The sequence below is a fragment of the Clytia hemisphaerica genome, unplaced genomic scaffold, assembly GCF_902728285.1.
Source record: "Clytia hemisphaerica strain Z4C2 unplaced genomic scaffold, Clytia hemisphaerica genome assembly, whole genome shotgun sequence".
NCBI lineage: Eukaryota > Metazoa > Cnidaria > Hydrozoa > Leptothecata > Clytiidae > Clytia > Clytia hemisphaerica.
The window spans coordinates 5,578-23,459 of NW_027103519.1; the positions used below are offsets into that span (position 1 = coordinate 5,578).

The 17,882-nt window shown below is 36.3% G+C and overlaps 1 protein-coding gene across 1 annotated transcript in view; it reads left to right on the plus strand.

Moving 5' to 3' along the window:
* Positions 1–1,652: 1,652 nt before the first annotated feature.
* LOC136799335 (coiled-coil domain-containing protein 40-like) overlaps positions 1,653–17,882 on the plus strand; it is a 31,611-nt gene continuing 15,381 nt past the window's right edge. Inside the window, exon 1 of the mRNA XM_067056037.1 lies at positions 1,653–1,895. The gene's annotated coding sequence lies outside the window, so the exon portion shown is untranslated. The remainder of the gene's footprint in view (positions 1,896–17,882) is intronic.

Sequence of the window (17,882 nt, forward strand, 5' to 3'; positions counted from 1 at the left end):
GGGGCGACGTCCATATTCAATCTTGCCACGCGTAACGGGAAAAGACCGTTAGTGGGTAGGTATATCGGAATGTTGAGAGTTAGCTGTGGCATTGATGACCAAAATGAAACTCCACTAAAAATTCCAAGGAAAAAATCAAAAATCGCTTATCGTAGCGCTCACTTCTTCGCTTTTTCCTTTAGCATGCTATCCAAAATCCTTTCCCTGAGCAATTTAGGGGTGGTTTCAGAGTATAACATTCCTGCTTTGGGAGTTTTAAAAACAAAGGCCGTTAAAAAATTGTGATGGTTGGCCGTTGTAAACCTCTGAAAATGGCGACCTTTGTAGCGGGCCGTTTGTTTTGATTTTAGCGGGAATGAAAGCTTCGTTAAAATTTTGGTCAAATCATGAAGACCGTTAAGGTGGTGGGTAGGTATGTTTGAAAACTAACGGTCTTTTCCTGTTACGCGTGGCAAGATTGAATATGGACGTCGCCCCCAAGAGGACCCTGCCGATGCACCGGACTTAACGAACACCGGACACGCGAAAGTCCGGTGTAAAATGAGAATTTTTTTTACGAATGGACAATTTCTACACCAGACTTAAGGAAGTCGGATGTCCGGTGTGTCGGAGAAAGATATTTTTTCCCACCGGATAATCAAAACGCCGGACATGACCAGTCCGGTGCGTCCGGTGTTTCTTATTTTTTGTTTCATAAATGTCCGGCGTCCAAATTCCCTGTATGCAACACCGGACTGACACCGGACTTATTGTGTCCGGTGTAGCGAAAGGATACTTTTTGCCACCGGACAAAAATACACCGGACAGTCCGGTGCATCGGCAGGGTCCTTTACCAAGCTGCTAAAAGAAGAGGACTTTCGGCCCTTTGTTATGACTCCCAAGTCCAACCCTGAATGTAAATGATAATAACAGAACTCCCGTCCAAATAGAACCACCAGATTGAAAGAATTCTCGCATTGGTAGTCATCATTTTATTTTATATAACCAACACCAGACCAGGTCTGCCAGGTGCCAGAAAGAATGGTCTGTATCTACAAACTATGCAGTCCTAACCTAACAGATAATATATCAATTAAATTCTGAGAAATATATAAGAATCAAGAGGTAAAAGTGGAAACATTCTACATATGCTGTGTGGAGTGGAGTGAAGTGAATCGGCCTTCTTTTTTCATTCTTCTTTCTCTGGTCTTCTTCTTTTCTACTGCCGTGCCTGGTTGGTTGACTTTTCTTATTTTAACTATTACTTAGAATGCACAAAGTTTCACAGAAGGAGACGAATAAGATCTGTTATTTGTATTTTTGACCCCTAATTTTGTTCGAAAATTTGAAACAAAAACTTCGTATGATGGATAGGGAATTTAGACATATGTCAATATTGATCCAATCTATTCAGGTTTTTTTTCGCAATAATTCCGCCTGTCTCCTCCTGTCCGCCCCATAACCCGCCCATCTGCTTTATCTGCCACATTTTATAGCTCTTTATAAAAAAGGGCATTCTTCTCAGGAAATTTGCCAGTATTTCTTCAAAAAACAAATTATACCATCAGTTTTTAATGAAGATTTTACTTCTTTGAATGACACGTTAAATTTAAAAAAGAGTTTCGCATTACTTCGCAAAACAACTATAAAACCGCCCATCCCGAAAAACTTCCGGGTGTTATGTCTTACGGTAGGGGTGAAGCTGGACTCCGGAACATCACAACGAAAGCATCATAACAAACATGGCGGAGAGAAAAGGCAGTGGGAAATCTCATAAAAGTCGTAATGGCAGTGCTAAAAGTCTAACCGACACAGTTAGTAAATTAACTGTTAGAGCCCTTCAGAGTTTAAATCTTTCAGAAGTCGAAGATGTAAATGCCCCTAAGCTACAGTTAACGAGGAAACAAATGAAACAGGTATCTAATTTTTTTTTTTTTTTGTGATTCACACTTTCTCTGACCATTAAGCTGATTTTCCTTATTATGTACCATACTCCTCTAGCGTGGCAACAATATGACTGTCATAATCATGTTGAATTATCCCTAGCTAGCAGTTATCTTCCTTGACCTGTTTGCCATGCTCTGTCAGTTAGCCACACTAGCGTCCCGCCAAAATGCATATCAAAGATTAATGCTGCGAAAGCGCTATATCGTTTACTTGACTCTCAAGCAAAACAATGCACCGCAAAACTTTTAAAGGGATTCATGAAAAAATAACCCGGCGCTTTTTAATGAAATTAACATTTTCAAAAACTTTGAGAAATTGCCTAAAATTTGTGCCATAGATGAAAAAATTTGAGCCAAGCCAACCTTGAAAACTAATTTGAAGATCAACTTCCCAAGAAAAAGATCTACGGGGGAGGCGGAACCCACCTAGATCCGCGCACTACCGGATAGGCTATCTCCCGGAAATTTTGCCGGACCTCAAACAATGACCCATTTACATGTGCGTAATTGTTTTACTTTAGCGTATAAACAAGGCCTTAAAAATCGAAGCGCTGTCTCGGGAATTGAATGACAAATTTTAGTTGGTTGATTTTGGCTGTTGCACGTTTTATTTTGTTTCCAACTTTTAGTTTTAATTATTATTGTCTTGCGAACTTGATTCAGGTAACTCTCATCCTTGTTGTTGAAATGTATCCTGTAGATGACTGATGTTGTTTTTTCTGAAAGCTAGATTTCCTAGTGTGACTAACTGTCTGTATAAAAACAATTCTAGAAAAGAACGAGTCAGGCGCTTCCCGCGATCACGGTATAATTGTGTAGAGGGGGGGTGCCCATTGCACGAACGGCAGTGAAAATTCCAAGCACTTTTAAATTGAGTTTTGAAACTCAATATTTGAAGAAAAAATTTTTTTTGAGTCATAAAAAGTCGGAAAAATATAGACAGTAAACCTTAATGAACAATAGTTAAAGTTATTTACTCTATAATCCAGGCGTAGTTAATCGATATAATCGATAATCTTGAGTAATCAATAAATAATCGATAAGTAATCGATGGATTAGATATCGATTAACCGATAGAATCGATAGGTAATCGATACTCAAGATTTTTTCAAAGCTCGATTATTTATCGATCAATTTTGTCATCGATTGTTTATTGATTATAGATCGATTATACTTCGATTAAATTAAGTATCGATTAAAAATTGATCGGCTATTGATCACAGCTTTTGATCGATCAGATATCGATCAAAAATTGATTAATCGTCGATCAAATAGTTAATCGATCAACTATCGATTCGTGATCGATTATTTATCAGATTTTAGGGAGTGGTACTTTAATTGGATTAACTTTCGCCTTCGCGAGATTAAATTTCTCGATTTCTCGAATTTTCGATGTACTTTTGAATTGAATCCAATCCCCTGGTAGCATATAGGGTCTAGAAAAGCTACTACACTCATTTTTTTTATAAGGATACTGTAAATTTTGGCTGAAGCATTCTCAAACCCTCTGAAAGGCTTAACAAATAAAAGTTTAAAAAAAACAAAGTTACCGTTTTATTTAGAGAAGCCGGGCGTTATTGAATGGTTTGCCTTTTTTATTCGAAAGCGGGCGTTTATTCAAAGTAATACGATCGGTATGAGATTTGGCGAATTCCAGAAATTTTCTTTACTTCATTAAATACCTTATCTTGGCCCTTTTTACGCCGACCTTATTAGCGTTATTTCTGGGCTCGTTGGTGGAATAAGGGTCGGTAATGTAGTCAATGTAGTCAATAGTCTGTCACGATCGATATATAATCGATAACGATACGTGAGATAAGATAAGTAAATAATTGATAAGTAATCAATGCATGAACGATAAGTAATCGATGATTGTTAACAATCGATACATGATTGATAAGTAATCGATAGGTTGTATGTAGTCGATATGTGATCGATAAGTAATCGATCGCTGATCGATACTCAAGATTTTTTGAAGGTCTGATTACCTATCGATTCTATCGCTTAATTGATATCTAATCCATCGATTACTTATTGATTATTTATCGATTACTCAAGATTATCGATTATATCGATTAACTACGCCTGGTATAATCAAAGGTAAGCTCAATTTCTCATTTTTTATATCTTTCAACAATATGATATTTTTTCTTCTCTCTTTGCCTCTTTGTGCGGCTAGTTCGAAACGCAGGTCACAGGTCACAGGTCAGTGATGACAGCTTGACTCTAATCAATGTCATTGCAGAGGAAAATGTTTGGAAAACACAAAGAATTATCGAAAACATAATTCTCAAGCAATTTCATCCATATAAAACCATTTCAAACATCAAAATTTAACCATGTAGAAGTAGTAGAATTATTAACCGTTTTATTGATTTACTAAGAAGGCCCGCCGCTAGAAATATGTCCCATTTTCTGATCAATTTTTCCTTTATATTCACTTTTAAAACTCCAGATTTGTTAGAATAATATCGAGTGGAAAGTACATTCCACAATGTTTGCTCCTTTTTTACTTTGAAATCTTATATACTTTAATTAATAATAAGGCTTTGTTTCTTTTGTTCTTGAAGCATTTCCTTTGTTCTTCTAGCATTTCTTTCCATCAGGGGCCGTAAGCTTTAAAAAAGACCTGTTTTAACCAGTCTAGAAGGGCTAATTTTCAAAAAAATTCTCCCGTCGGCGCCAACCATCGTGGCGCCTCCTTAGACACTAATTAAGGGACACTAAACTACGGCCCTATCACCCTAACACCTACCACTTTCAAAGTGGAGCCGCTGCCCCTATCCATGCATGGTTAAAGTGTATTCTATTATAGTTACTAGTAAACCATAATTTTGTTTATGTTACGAAAGAAAAGTACTCATTTTTGTTGCATTTTAATTCTTGATATCATTAATAAGGGGGGGGGTCTCAGATAATAGGAATGGCATGGCTGAAACTCAATTTCTAGATCAGAAAAACGGCCAGTGGGAAAAGTGCTTGGAATTTTGCCTGACAAACTTATTTTTCACTTTTCTCACTTACTTTTGGTTTTTACATAAATCCTTTTTGACCATCTCGTAAACAAGCTTGAAGTCCTTCTTTCAGTTTGTTTTCATTTTATTTGAGAGCTCTTTCTTGAAATAATAATTCGTTAAAGCAAGCACAAGGAACCAGTTCGCGAACGATCTTTTGGAAGAAAAAATTAGAGCTCTGCTCGCAGGTAATACTTTAACTCTCTTCCGAGATGATACAGGGGTATTTGAACTTTTCAAAATCACGCGTTTTTTCACTAAATCTTCACCTCATCGAAAAGCGCGGCAATGTAGTGTCTTCTTTTTTAATTGAGATCGCCAGCGCTTTCGAATGTTTTGACGTTGCAATGTCTTCATTTTGAATATGGTGTTCGGATCGTTCGCGGACTGGAACCTTTTTTATATCAACTACTGGTGATATGTTTCTATTGATTTTGAATTAATGAGCTAACGTGTTTCAATGAAATTTTGTGTGATGGAAGATACTCTTAGGTGCCAAATAAACGGGGGGGTTCGAATAAACGGGGGGGTTGGAAAAATCTTTCAAATCAAATAAACGGGGGGCCTAATTACCGGGGGGGTTGGAAAATGGACTTTTAAAAACCCTAAAAAGGGTCAAAATAGACTAAATTTAGGCTTTTTAGAGTAAAACAAGAAACTTTCCTTTTGGGAGCTGGGAATTTTTTCAAAAATTAATAAACAGGGGGGTCCTAATAACGTCCGGGGGGGTTGGAAAAAAATCGAAAAATTAACAAGCGGGGGGGCCCGTTTATTTGGCACCTAAGAGTAAAAGGTTTTTAAAAGAGGAAAGTCATTTTCAGAACTCTTCTTGCGCAAGTTTTCTTATAAAAAACATTTTCTCTCGCAATCAGCCATATTTACAAAAATCCTGAATTTCGTGATTTTTTTACTTGACTTCGTTCAAAATCGGTTTGGTGTTGTTCTAGTGCTCAGTTTATTTTAATTTTTGGAGAGATTGCAAGGAATTAATAGTTTGAGGATTCTGCTGCACAAAGGAAGTTCTATAGAAGTTTGTTTTTGGTTCTTTTTTTCAAGTTCAAAGACGCTTGTTCGTGCACTGGGGCCGTTTGTGCACTGGCGAACTGACTCTATGAACATGTTCAAAAATCTGAGGCAATGCATTGGACATCTCTAAATTCACTAAAATCGATTTTTTGCTATAAAATTGACATTTCTCAACATTGGGATCTGAAATTTTCAGAAAAGACCTGCTGCAATATGGACATGTTTTTTTAATTGTTTCGTTTTCAGGGGTCCTTGGGAAATCATCATTCATTTCTAATATAATGAATGAACTGAAATTATGCCCTGATGATGGTTGCGTGGAAAAGATGAACTTTAAAAATTTAAAAGAATTTTTTCTAAAGCTAAATATTTCATGACTTATGCTTCAACAAAGTGCGGTCCAAAAATGAGCCAATACTTAGCATTTTAGTGGGAGCAAATACTTTGCATTTGGATTTAGAGGCTTGTATCTCTCTCAATTTTTCTGCTATGACTCTAATACTTTGCACATGCCTTTTTATACCTTATAAGATCAATATACCAACATAAGCAATCACTAAAAATGGTTGTATGGTCCCATTATGAGCATGTTTGTAGCAGTGGATGTGGCTTTTTTTTAATCAACTAGCACAGTTAAGATAAACACAAAAGAACTATGATATTGATATTATGCATACTTGAGGCATTCAAAAAGATAGAAAAACCAAATTTAGCCGATATAAAGCATTCCAGGGTCCTTTTACGAGCAGAAAATTAGCATTGAGTGGACTTAAGGTTCTTGAACGCCATGTCTTTATGGTAAAATTTGATAACCCGAAGGTTATTGTTATTTCATAGCTCATTTAGGCGCTATTTGATGCTTGGATCATTCATGAAGCTTAAAAAGTATTTTCTGTGATCTTTGTCATAGTTAAATGGACCAAAAGCGAGCAATATTTTAACATTTTAACGGAAAATGTTAAATATTTGCTCGATTCTGGACCCGGAAAAGGATTTGAACATCAAATAAGTTATCATTACTGTTTGATACACAATTGAAAAAAACTTCATGAGGTTATTTTATGTTCCTAGGTCTCAAAATGAGCTGAATTTAGTAAAAATTAGACTAGGTGTAAAGTTAATTTTAGTAAGAGATTGCAGTATTTCCAGTGGAAAATGCTAAATTTAGCTCCAAACGGGCCCTTTAACAGCTCAAATGTTTTATTGGTGTTAATAACTTGATTATTAAACTACTTCAAAGGAAGTTATGAAGGTTTTACACCCACTCCAGCCTTTTAATTAGGTGTTTAGAAACATACTAGTAATTCTGCTGCAGTATTTTCAGTGGAAAAATGCTAAATTTAGCTCCAAACGGGCCTTTTAACAGCTCAATTGTTATATTGGTGTTAATAACTTGCCTATTCAACTATTTCAAAAGAAGCTATGGAAGTCTTATACCCTATCAAGCCTTTACTTTGGTGTTTTGGCACTTATTGTCAATGGGAAAATAGGTGCTAACAAAGTGCTCTAAAAAGGGCCCCACGATAGGAAAATGTGGGCCTTTTAACAATAGGCTGCTTTAATTGCCATCCCTCTATGAGAATCATTGGTCAGATAGACAACTTCCTGGGTTTTTAGCTCTGATTTAGATCATTTTCCGAAACACATGCAAATGCTAAAATTTGCTCCTAACCGGCCCCTACAACAGCTAGAATTTCGAGAAAAGAGCTTTTTGGGGTCCTATCATCACTACTAACATCCTGTGAAAATTTCGGACCTCCAAGTTATCCCAATCAAAATTTAGCTTTTTTGAAAATGCCAAAAACGAAACAATTAAAAAACATGTCCATATTTAAAATGATACGGCTTTGTCAAAATGTCAAAATTTGCATTCAGTACAGAGAAATGATAAAAAAATAACATTTTACTATTTTATCTCATGTGTGTAGTAATAAGTTAGTTCATCGCTAATAACTATAGTATAGATACCGCGATCGCGGGATGTGGTATTGAGCGTTGAGCTGGATTTCCAACGTGTGTTACTTAATGTATTATGTTTTGTTTCGAGAGTTCTAGCAATAGTTTATCGTTCAACTTGGAGTGGGAATGTTTGTAAACATAGAATATTTTTTCATACAGTTATTTGGGGGGTTGGAATTAGGCAGTGGTGTCGGATTTAGGACCTCTCACGGTATACGCTTTATAAAGGTAATTTTCGCAAGCTCTAATTTACTGGTTTCCCTTGCTTCTTCAATATATTTGGGAGTTAATAGTCCACGGGAAAAAAATCTATGCACGGAAATTTGAAATATAAACAGTCAAACATTGCAGAGATAATACGACTCAGCGACTATTTTTTAAAAAACTTACACCGCGATCACGGCATAGCAATGGAACGTCTTCAATCAATAATACTGCAATTGCGGGAAAAAAATCAGAAAAACAAAACAAACACTGACAAACAACAACGACTGCAGTTCAAGAAAGGATAGTTCAGATACACCAAACTTGTCCCAAACCATCCAACCATTGTCAGACGACGCAGGCGCGGCAAACCTGTCTCAAACTATCTAACCATTTTCAGACAACGCAGACGCAGCAAACCTGCCCAAAACCGTTCAACCATTGTCATACGATGCAGGCGCGGCAAACCTGCCAAAAACCGTTCAACCGTCTTCAGACGATGCAGACGCGGCAAACCTGCCCAAAACCATTAATGTTTATCGTGAAAACGGAGAAACGTTAAAAACATCTAGACGGAAAGCGACGAAAAAACAAACAGAAGACATCCCAGTCAAAGATTTGCGTGGGGAGCGTGGCATGAGCTATGCAGAGACAGCCAAAGCCCGCTCCAAGCAACCTAACATCTGGGTTTGTAAAGAAGATGAAAGAGCTGAAGACTTGGACGGGTGACGAGAGTTACTTAGTGTTGTATAAAGAGGGACATGGGATCAGCAGTCTGTCCGGAAGTTTGCAACAACGATGGACCTCTTCTCCAAAGCAAAACATCAACCAATGTCCCAGCCCCGATTTTGCCCCCAGATGATATTTTGGAAATGCATTCGCCAAGCAAAAAGAAACAAAGGGTGGTCACGAATTTGTGTCAGAAATGTGGTGCAGACCAGAGTATGGTAGCCCAGCTGATGTAGCGTTTGATTCAAGATGGATTGGTTGTGAGTTTGTCAGTGACAGTGGGATTAAATTGCCAACACTGGCAGCAAAGCAAGTGTGTCGGATTAACACTAAAAAGACACGTTGAGTCGGTAACGTGGCTTTGTACACTCCATCGCTCCATGCCACCGAAAAATTTGTCAAAAAGAAATGTAAACAAAAATAAAAATAAAAATGCTACTGGCGGAGAGTCTTCAAAATCCAAATCCGGAGAAGAGTCAGCAAAGAAGCCCGCTGGGACGGCTGGCCTTTAAGTGTGTGCTGTGAAATGCCATGCCAATAATTCAATGAAAATTGACGAATTGAAAATTCTTAAAATTCAAAATTCATTGACTTAAAATTCTGAATTTGTGAATCAAAAAAAGTGACTTCTCCTCTGACTTCCCTCAACATATCTACAAAGGTGTTCTGTCAGAAATGTGCAAATCAGAAAACGAATAATTAACAAACTACCTTTGAAGCTTTAATTTCCTCTAATGTGTCTGAAAATTATTTCGACCATATGCCAAATTAAATTCCCGCCAAAAATTAGTTCTCTTATAAGGTACTAATGATTTTTAGAACCGATCTCAAATCAATATGAATTGATATAAAATAATTTATCAGAGGAATATGATAACAAACTAATTACTGATTTCTTCATATTCACCATCTTGTGCTGGAATATATAAAAGGTCATCAATAATTTTTCATATTTTATATTGACAATTGATTCTCCATTTTCCACTTTCTGCCACACCAGCTTTCTCTTAGATTCAACACGCTCGGATAAGTTAGCTATTTCGTCTGAAAGAAAATTGTGAGCAAAGTTTCTTGGCAGATTGCTATAATTATCGGTAATAATTAATTAATTAATAATTTGGAACCACGCAATACAGCCCTCCATGTTAAGATTTCTTCATTCAAGTTGATCAGTCTCGCTTTTGATCATGTTCAAAAATAGTGTGACATTTAGTGAACTCAAAAATATAGTATTTCTCGAATAACTTGAAAAATATTTCAAATATAACGTTGAAATTTTATAGGATGATCGGTATTTACACAAAGAACATATTTTGATGAAAAAAATGGTAAAATGAGTAAAGTGTGTGGTTCCAGGTCCAAATATGTCCAAATATGTATTTTGTCAGCCACCTCAAAGGAGAAAATGGTTTGTTTGAAAATGACACTTGGATCGGTAACTAGAGGTATCATATTATCTCAAAACAGATAAAAGTGCAACATTTTGAAACTGGTTGGTTTCAAAAAGCCACCAGTGTTGTCAGCCACATAAACGACTCATAGCTTATCTTGAAATATCTTGTAACCTAGTAAGCCACTTAATTTCGCTCCAAAACAATTGGAAAGGTTAATCATTCTACTTATCCTTGGTGAAAAAATAAACGGTTAGCCACCAAAAATACTCATTTTATTAACATAATTGTCAGCCAACTTTGAAAATGTCACAAAACAGGCCTTTATTTTTGAACACGATCTTTTTCTGTATTATATTTTTCTTTGAGACTGATTTGTATATTTCTTCAAATTTATCCAATGAGCGTGAAAGTGTTTGCCAAGTTGCAGCCTTGATCGGACCTTTCGGTGCAATCAATTTCTGGCGCTGCACCTTACCTTCTAGAATAAAATCTTGTCCCTGACTTTTTCTTGGGACTTTGGTTGTGCTATAAGACGTGTATTTATCACGGTGCTCTCTCACAGCAGGATGATAAAGGACGTGATTTCTTAAATCTCGGTACGAAACTTTGTGGTAGTAAGGGTGGTTAAAGGCATAAAACAAATCCTCAAATTTAAAACGAGCTACATCAATTAGCTTTGAATCATTACATCGCACACCATTTTTAAACATAACGATTGGCAACACAAAATTGAATATCACATCCGATATCATGGATATTGTTGGGTTATTATTCTCAATAGACCACTCAAGAAAGCCAAGAATAAAAACTTTCTTTGTTGGATCGTTTTCATTTTTATTGTCAAGCACATATTGACGGACAAGCTCGAAAGAAGTACCAAATAGTAGCACCTGAATTGCTTGCCATGATTTGTGTGTGTCTTTTGCATTTACAAAAAAAGAAAAGGCTTTTGGTGAGTTAAAATTGAGCACATCCTTTGCGAGTGGTTCCAGTAAGCAATAAGCAAAAAGCTCGTCCCAGCTGTTGAAAAAACTACTTAAAGCACTATAGCTCTTACCCAACAAAATTGTGGATTTTAAGAATAAGATATTCAGGATCTATTAAAAATTTCGCTTTCAATGATATATAACATCATGGGGTTTTGTGAATGTGCTGGAAAGATATTGGTTCTTGAAAGGTCAATAAATGGCCAACAAAACGGCGCAACACAAACTTTAAAGTAGACTAAAAAATTACCTTGGTGTTTTAGAGTGAATTTTTTTAGTGATTCTCAACAGTCCTATAAGTCTAATATTTCAAACATTTAAAAACTGAAAAAATTCTGCTTTGTTCAATTTTATTTAGAAATAAACCAGCCGAGGCTGGAAGGTCAGCCAATAGAGCTTAGCTAGATAGCTTTAAGTGGGTTAACAGATGTAAGAGATGTACTATAAATGTTGAATAAAGTACAAAATGTGAAACATATTGATAGCTTGATTTAAAATTATTTAAAACAAGCCTGAGAACTCCTCCAACCCCCCCCCCCCACGAGAAGCTCAAAGTATACTTCTCTTTAGCATTGTAGCACTGTTTCTATGACATCAAACAATTAAGCTATAGTTCATTACTGTCACGTGATGAACTGTGGAAAGCCACTATGCACATATTGTGCATTTTCAAACGAAATACGAAAACAGACAAACGAACGGGGTCTTTCAAACTGCCTCTGATCGGGGTGGGTTCTCCCTGTTTGGGGAGATTTATTGTTTGACACCCAAGTATACATGTAAACTGACGCTTATGAAGCGTGACGAATTAAATGAAGCAGAGACTCCGCAGAGCCAACTGCGGAGGGTAAATGTTAAATGGTACTGACGAAATGAAGCAGAGTCTCTGCAGAGCCAACTGCGGAGGGTAAATGTTAAATGGTACTGACGAAATGAAGCAGAGTCTCCGCTGAGCCAACAGCGGAGGGTAAATGTTAAATGGCTGGACTGAGACAAAATGAAGCAGAGTCTCCGCTGAGCCAACAGCGGAGGGTAAATGTTAAATGGCAGACACGGACTATGGACTGATTTAATTACAGAGACTTTACTACGTAGATTTTATGGTTATTTATTTTATTGAAGAATTGATGCATCAAACTTAAACCTTGCTACTACTCGTGCTTTGAATTCTATAATACCTAACCGGTTCTCTTCCAATAATAGCTTGGGATCCTGAACTAGTCCGGGGACAAATATAAATATTGCTGTTGAGGATAATTGTCGGGAGTTACTTATTGAGCCGTAGCGGCCCGCCCGTGACATTACTATAAAATAAAAGAGAAACATAGTGTAATTAAACTTTTTGTTAACTTCATTCCAGTCAGTTATGATACATTTTTTCTGTTGGATGTAGACAATATCCATATCGGACCACCAAAGTGTTATACTAGAAATAAATAAGAAAATTGCCAAAACGTCATAACCAAAATAAAGATATCCATCAAATATACATAGAAACTGTACTTCTTGTTTTACTTGATAAAACTCCAATAACACTTTAAACTAACAAGCTACAAACTTTAAGTCACAAAGCGCAAACTCCAGAAAAACACAATTTGCATCAAAAACTTTTGCAAAACGTAGTTCATATTTATAACATTTCAACAGGAACTGTATTTTGGACATCGACACAGAACTGTCCGGTCAAATTACAGAAACCATTTGTCAGTTGTCTGCAAGGTCAATGAGGTACGTAAAAACTGACTGCTATTCAGTCAAAGCCAAAATTTGGCAAGGTCAGAAAAACATAATTTGCATCCAGTCTGCGTAAATAAATTTTGTAGTTTAGTACCGTCAAGTTACACAACATGCACACAACCATCTTGAAGACTTTGCTGGTCGCAAATGATAATCGAAAGCAAAACTTAAAATTCATAGCTATGCAGGGAAGCTCATTTTCCCCCCGTTTTGCTTTAAACTCCCTTTTGATTGGTCTATGAATTTGGGCGATCGCTTTACCGACTTGGCAGAATAAACACACAACCATAATAAATAAATTCAACAGGGCAGCAGTGTAGCAATTAATTTCAACTGGGAGTCCTCTCTTCTGTGCTAAGGACTGGCAGTGTTTTTTAAACTTTAAAACAATGTTAAATGAAGACCAGATGGATCTGTTTGTTATGACTGTGCAAGTTGTGACGAGAGTGTGCATTTTGTGTAACTTGACGGTATACTCTCGGGTACCTAATAGCCGGGGGGGTTAGAATAAGCAGGGGGGTTGGAAAAAATCTCAAAACTTAATAAGCGGGGGGGTTGGAATAAAAATGTCCTGGGTGGAAAATTTTTGAAAAGGAGGCTAATACAGCTGAATTAGGACAAAAAAGGGAACTTTCAAAAACATTTTCTCAAAAATTAATAAGCGGGCGGGGGGGGGGTTGGAATAAGAATGTCCTGGGTGGAAAATTTTCGAAAAATTAATTAGCGGGGGGGACGGCTATTAAGTACCCGAGAGTAATTCATTAAATTCTAGAAACCATTTTTCATAACTTTCTGCAGTCCGCTTTCTGCAAGTCTGATAAGAGATATGTATAAACTGTTATCGCCATTCATTCCATTCCATCATTCAGTCAAAACGTGCGCCAAGGTTAGAAAAGGTTAGAAAAACACAATCTGCGTCCAGAACTGCGTGAAAAATAATTTGATCAATTTCAACAAGAACTGTATATATTAATATTAATATAATTGATCAAATTCCAAAGACCATTTGTCATAATTTTGTAAGTCCAATAATAGGAGATGTGATGTCATCATTTGGTTCCCGCTATCTGACCGACCCTGATTTACGGTCAGCAGGTAGAGTTGGAGAGTCGGAAAGCTTTTCCGCTGCTTTGCTGGATTTCCACTTCCGACCTATCTGCACGCTCTGTGTTTACAAGTTTTCAAATCGAAGTAGCGAGCCGCATGCTAATGGAGAGAAAACCGAAAACCAGTTTATCTGACACGGTTTCTCAATTTTTTAATTCGGATCAGTCCACATGAATTCCCTTTCAACAAGATGTAGCTGCTTCTTAACAGAAAAATATTTTCGACCGACCGACTAAACGACCCCCACTTTTTATTAAAGTAGAAATGGCGGGAACCAAACAATTTTTTGCGATTCGCCTTATCAAACACGTCCAAGTCCAAAAAAGCACGATTGAATCCAGTCTTTATCAAATTTAGACAGTAGCTGTGCTTTTGTAAACTTTATTAAATTCCAATAACATTTTAACACCATCAATCCCCCCTAGAGGCAAACAAGAAAAATATGTTTTTATTGCAAAAACTAATAAAAAGCAGCAATAAAAAGTATCAGAAAATTCAACATAAACAAAAACTTGAGCAAACGGCTTTAAAGCTTCAAAAAATGTAGAAAAAGAATCCCCTTGATGAAAATCATGTGTTTGATTTGCCGAGTTAAAAAAATAAATGACAGAAATTGAAGCTTGCAACAGATTTACACTGGAAATACTTTGGTACAACAACACTGACTTATCACATCTGACTTATTGCTTGAGCCGCCATCTTGAAACACCACATTATGATCTGTAAAAACAACGCACGCTAAAAGTACCCAAAAAGTTAACCCGATCGGAAGAAAGTCTAGAAATCAAAGTGAGATCGGGAAATCAGATTTTTATTGCCGTCTTATGATGATGATGATTATGGAAGAAAATTTTACCTATTTGAATGCTCAGCTTAGGCTGACCAATTATGATTTTCCGTCACGGCGCAATGGAATTTTAGACCCCAAAAAAACTCCATTGGACACCTGAAGTGACTTAATTTCTTCAGTAACTTCAAAATTATCAATATTTAAAAATATTTGGTAAGGTAAACTATTTTGTAGCCTTTATTATGCCCATTTTGTAAAAATCTTAATTTTTGTGAGCTTTCCAGGGATTTTAGCCTGGAAATTGGAAATCTGGTCATAACTTTTCAATGGAACATGTTCCTGCTCTGATTTTTTCACATATTGTTCATGAAATGATATTCTTTATGTCTATATAAAATTTTTTGACATTCTCAAAACTTCATTTTTTGCCATTTTTCAGATTTTTTGGGACAACCTTTTTGCTTATTGCTAGTATCACGTCTTCAAGAATTTTGAAGAATGTTTTCATCTGATTCATATGCATATGCCCTAATCCTGGAACCATACTTAAGTACCACTTTTTCGCCGATATCAACGCAGGTCAAAGCATTAAAACAATTTGGTTTCGAAGCGGACTTGCCTGTAACCTCTGAATATTTGCTCAAAGGACTTTCACATTTATCGCATTTTTGTTTCAAGCCATTCTGGTATATAAAGTCACACTTAGGACAAATTTTGCTGCATCTGTTCTCAATATCTAGAACTTTTTGGTTGACTGAATACTCGTCTTCAGAAATATTTTTGGTAAACTCTGTCAGGATTGCATGCAGGAAACGGTAGCAATACTCGCGGTAGTTCTTCATACCAAGTTGAATTTCTTTTTCCATTTTTTCATGAGTAGCTTTTAAATTTGTAGATGGCTTTGGTTTTAAGGAAGGGTCCTCTTGAATATGGGTTTGGGTAGTTGGTAGAATTTGTACTGTTGTTGTAATTATATCAGCGCGAGCTGAACTATCAGATTGAACACGGTAGTTTTTAATGATGTATTTCCCTATATTATCATAAAAAATGTCTAATGTTCCTTTCATACATTCTAGATGGTTTTTCCCTTGCAATTGAATCCAGTTTCTGTAAGTCGTGTAACCCCCACCAGGTTTAGTTTTGCCGTTTACTACACTTACTGACTTGGAACCAGAAATACACGATTGAATTAAATTAGCCAAGAAAAAGTTAAGGAGAACCAAATTAGAGTTCCGTAAGTGATAGCACATTTCAATTGTGCATGCAAAAGTATATAAAATAGTTTTTGATTCATTTTCCAGTTTACGATGCAATAACCCGCACAAAAATTTGACCAGAAGCATTATTTCGATTCTTAATAAACTGCAAAACGTTAAATTCGATCAAAATTTCTGGGTTTTTATACATAGACTCTATCGATTTTCCGTCATTTTCTAATAAATAGAATGGCTTATGCTAGATCCCATCAATTCAAACAAATCGAGCCAAAGATTCTCTTTACCTTCATAAAGTTTTTCGAATAATTGAGACTTTAAGCATTCAATAACTACTTGCAAAGATTCGGTTAACAATCTATCATCGAAATGAGCAGCATCAATATTTTTTGAAGGTTTAGATTGTGATTTTTCATGTCCATATTTGGCAGAAAAAGTTTGGTGGCAGGTATCACATAAACAGTTAGCTCTTTCGGGAAGCAAGTTCTTATGCCTTAAATCATTTAATGATTGACTTTTTAAATCTCTTGGAAGTGTCAATTTTAAAGACATAAGCTTTATCAAGATCATCAACACACCATTGACTATGAAGGATACATTTGCAAGTTGAAACAAATTGCTCCTCGGGGTTGAATGATCGTTTTCGGCGTTTTATCGTACTCGGTTAATGGACCTAAGATCAAAACGAGAAAATTATGAGCTGAGTGACTTAGAATCTGATTAATCTATAATTTTCTTAAATTGTACAAAGAAGTAGAGAAAATAGAAGAAAATTATGAAAATATAATTACACTTACTTCCTCTGTTTATAACTTTTAACACGTCTCGCCTGCCCTCACAAAAACGTTAAAATGGGAATTAAAACATATCCCGCGATCGCGGCACCGCAAAAATGCTTATATGCCGCGATCGCGGGGTTTTTGAACAGATAGAAAATTCTATCCCGCGATCGCGATTTACACAATTATACCGCGATCGCGGGAGGTGCCTGACTGATAGTAGAATCTGAACTAACAATCTAAGCTTGCAAGGAAGCACCCAAAAAAACCGGGACTCTGTAGTGTTAGAAAAGCGAAAGAAAAGACTTAAACTTATGGATGCTATATTATGGCCTTCTGAAGAATTTATTTTTGTATTTAGGGGTGACGTCCATATTCAAAGTCGCCACGCGCAACGGGAAAAGACTGTTACTTTCAAAACATAGAGTACCCTGCTGATGCTAGTCAAAAATAGTGTGACATTTTTATTTCTCCAAAAAAACACCAAATTTAGAATTTTGTCAATAACTTTCTCAAATCTTGGTATCCTGAAATAAGATTTCAGGAGGTGATAGAGCTAATGAAGACAAAGCCATGGATATAGGTATTTCCCTTATTCGAGCCAGTTTGAGGTTGACAGACCAAAAATGACCATGTCAAGGAAATGTCATCCTCAGAAAAGGGAACTAAAAAGGAAATGTAAAAAATGGTGAGAATAGCCTCCTGGATAGTTATACAAGACAAAAAGTGTTAAAAGAACCAAGATTTCATGTTATATTACCTAATTTGAGGTTGACAAAGTCGAAGTTATTAAAATGCACTGTAAACCTCAAAATTTGGACTTTGAACATTACAATAAGTTTTAAGTAAGGCAAAAAAGCTAAGCAAAGATAGATTTTTAAACAAAACCCATTAAAATGAGCTGTTTTTGAGGTTGACAAGCCGCAAAAAGTCTGTATTGAGTCAAAAGTGGGGAGAAAAGGCTTTTTGGGCTGTCAACCTCAAAAAACGCTTCAATAATCATTTGAATCCAATTCCA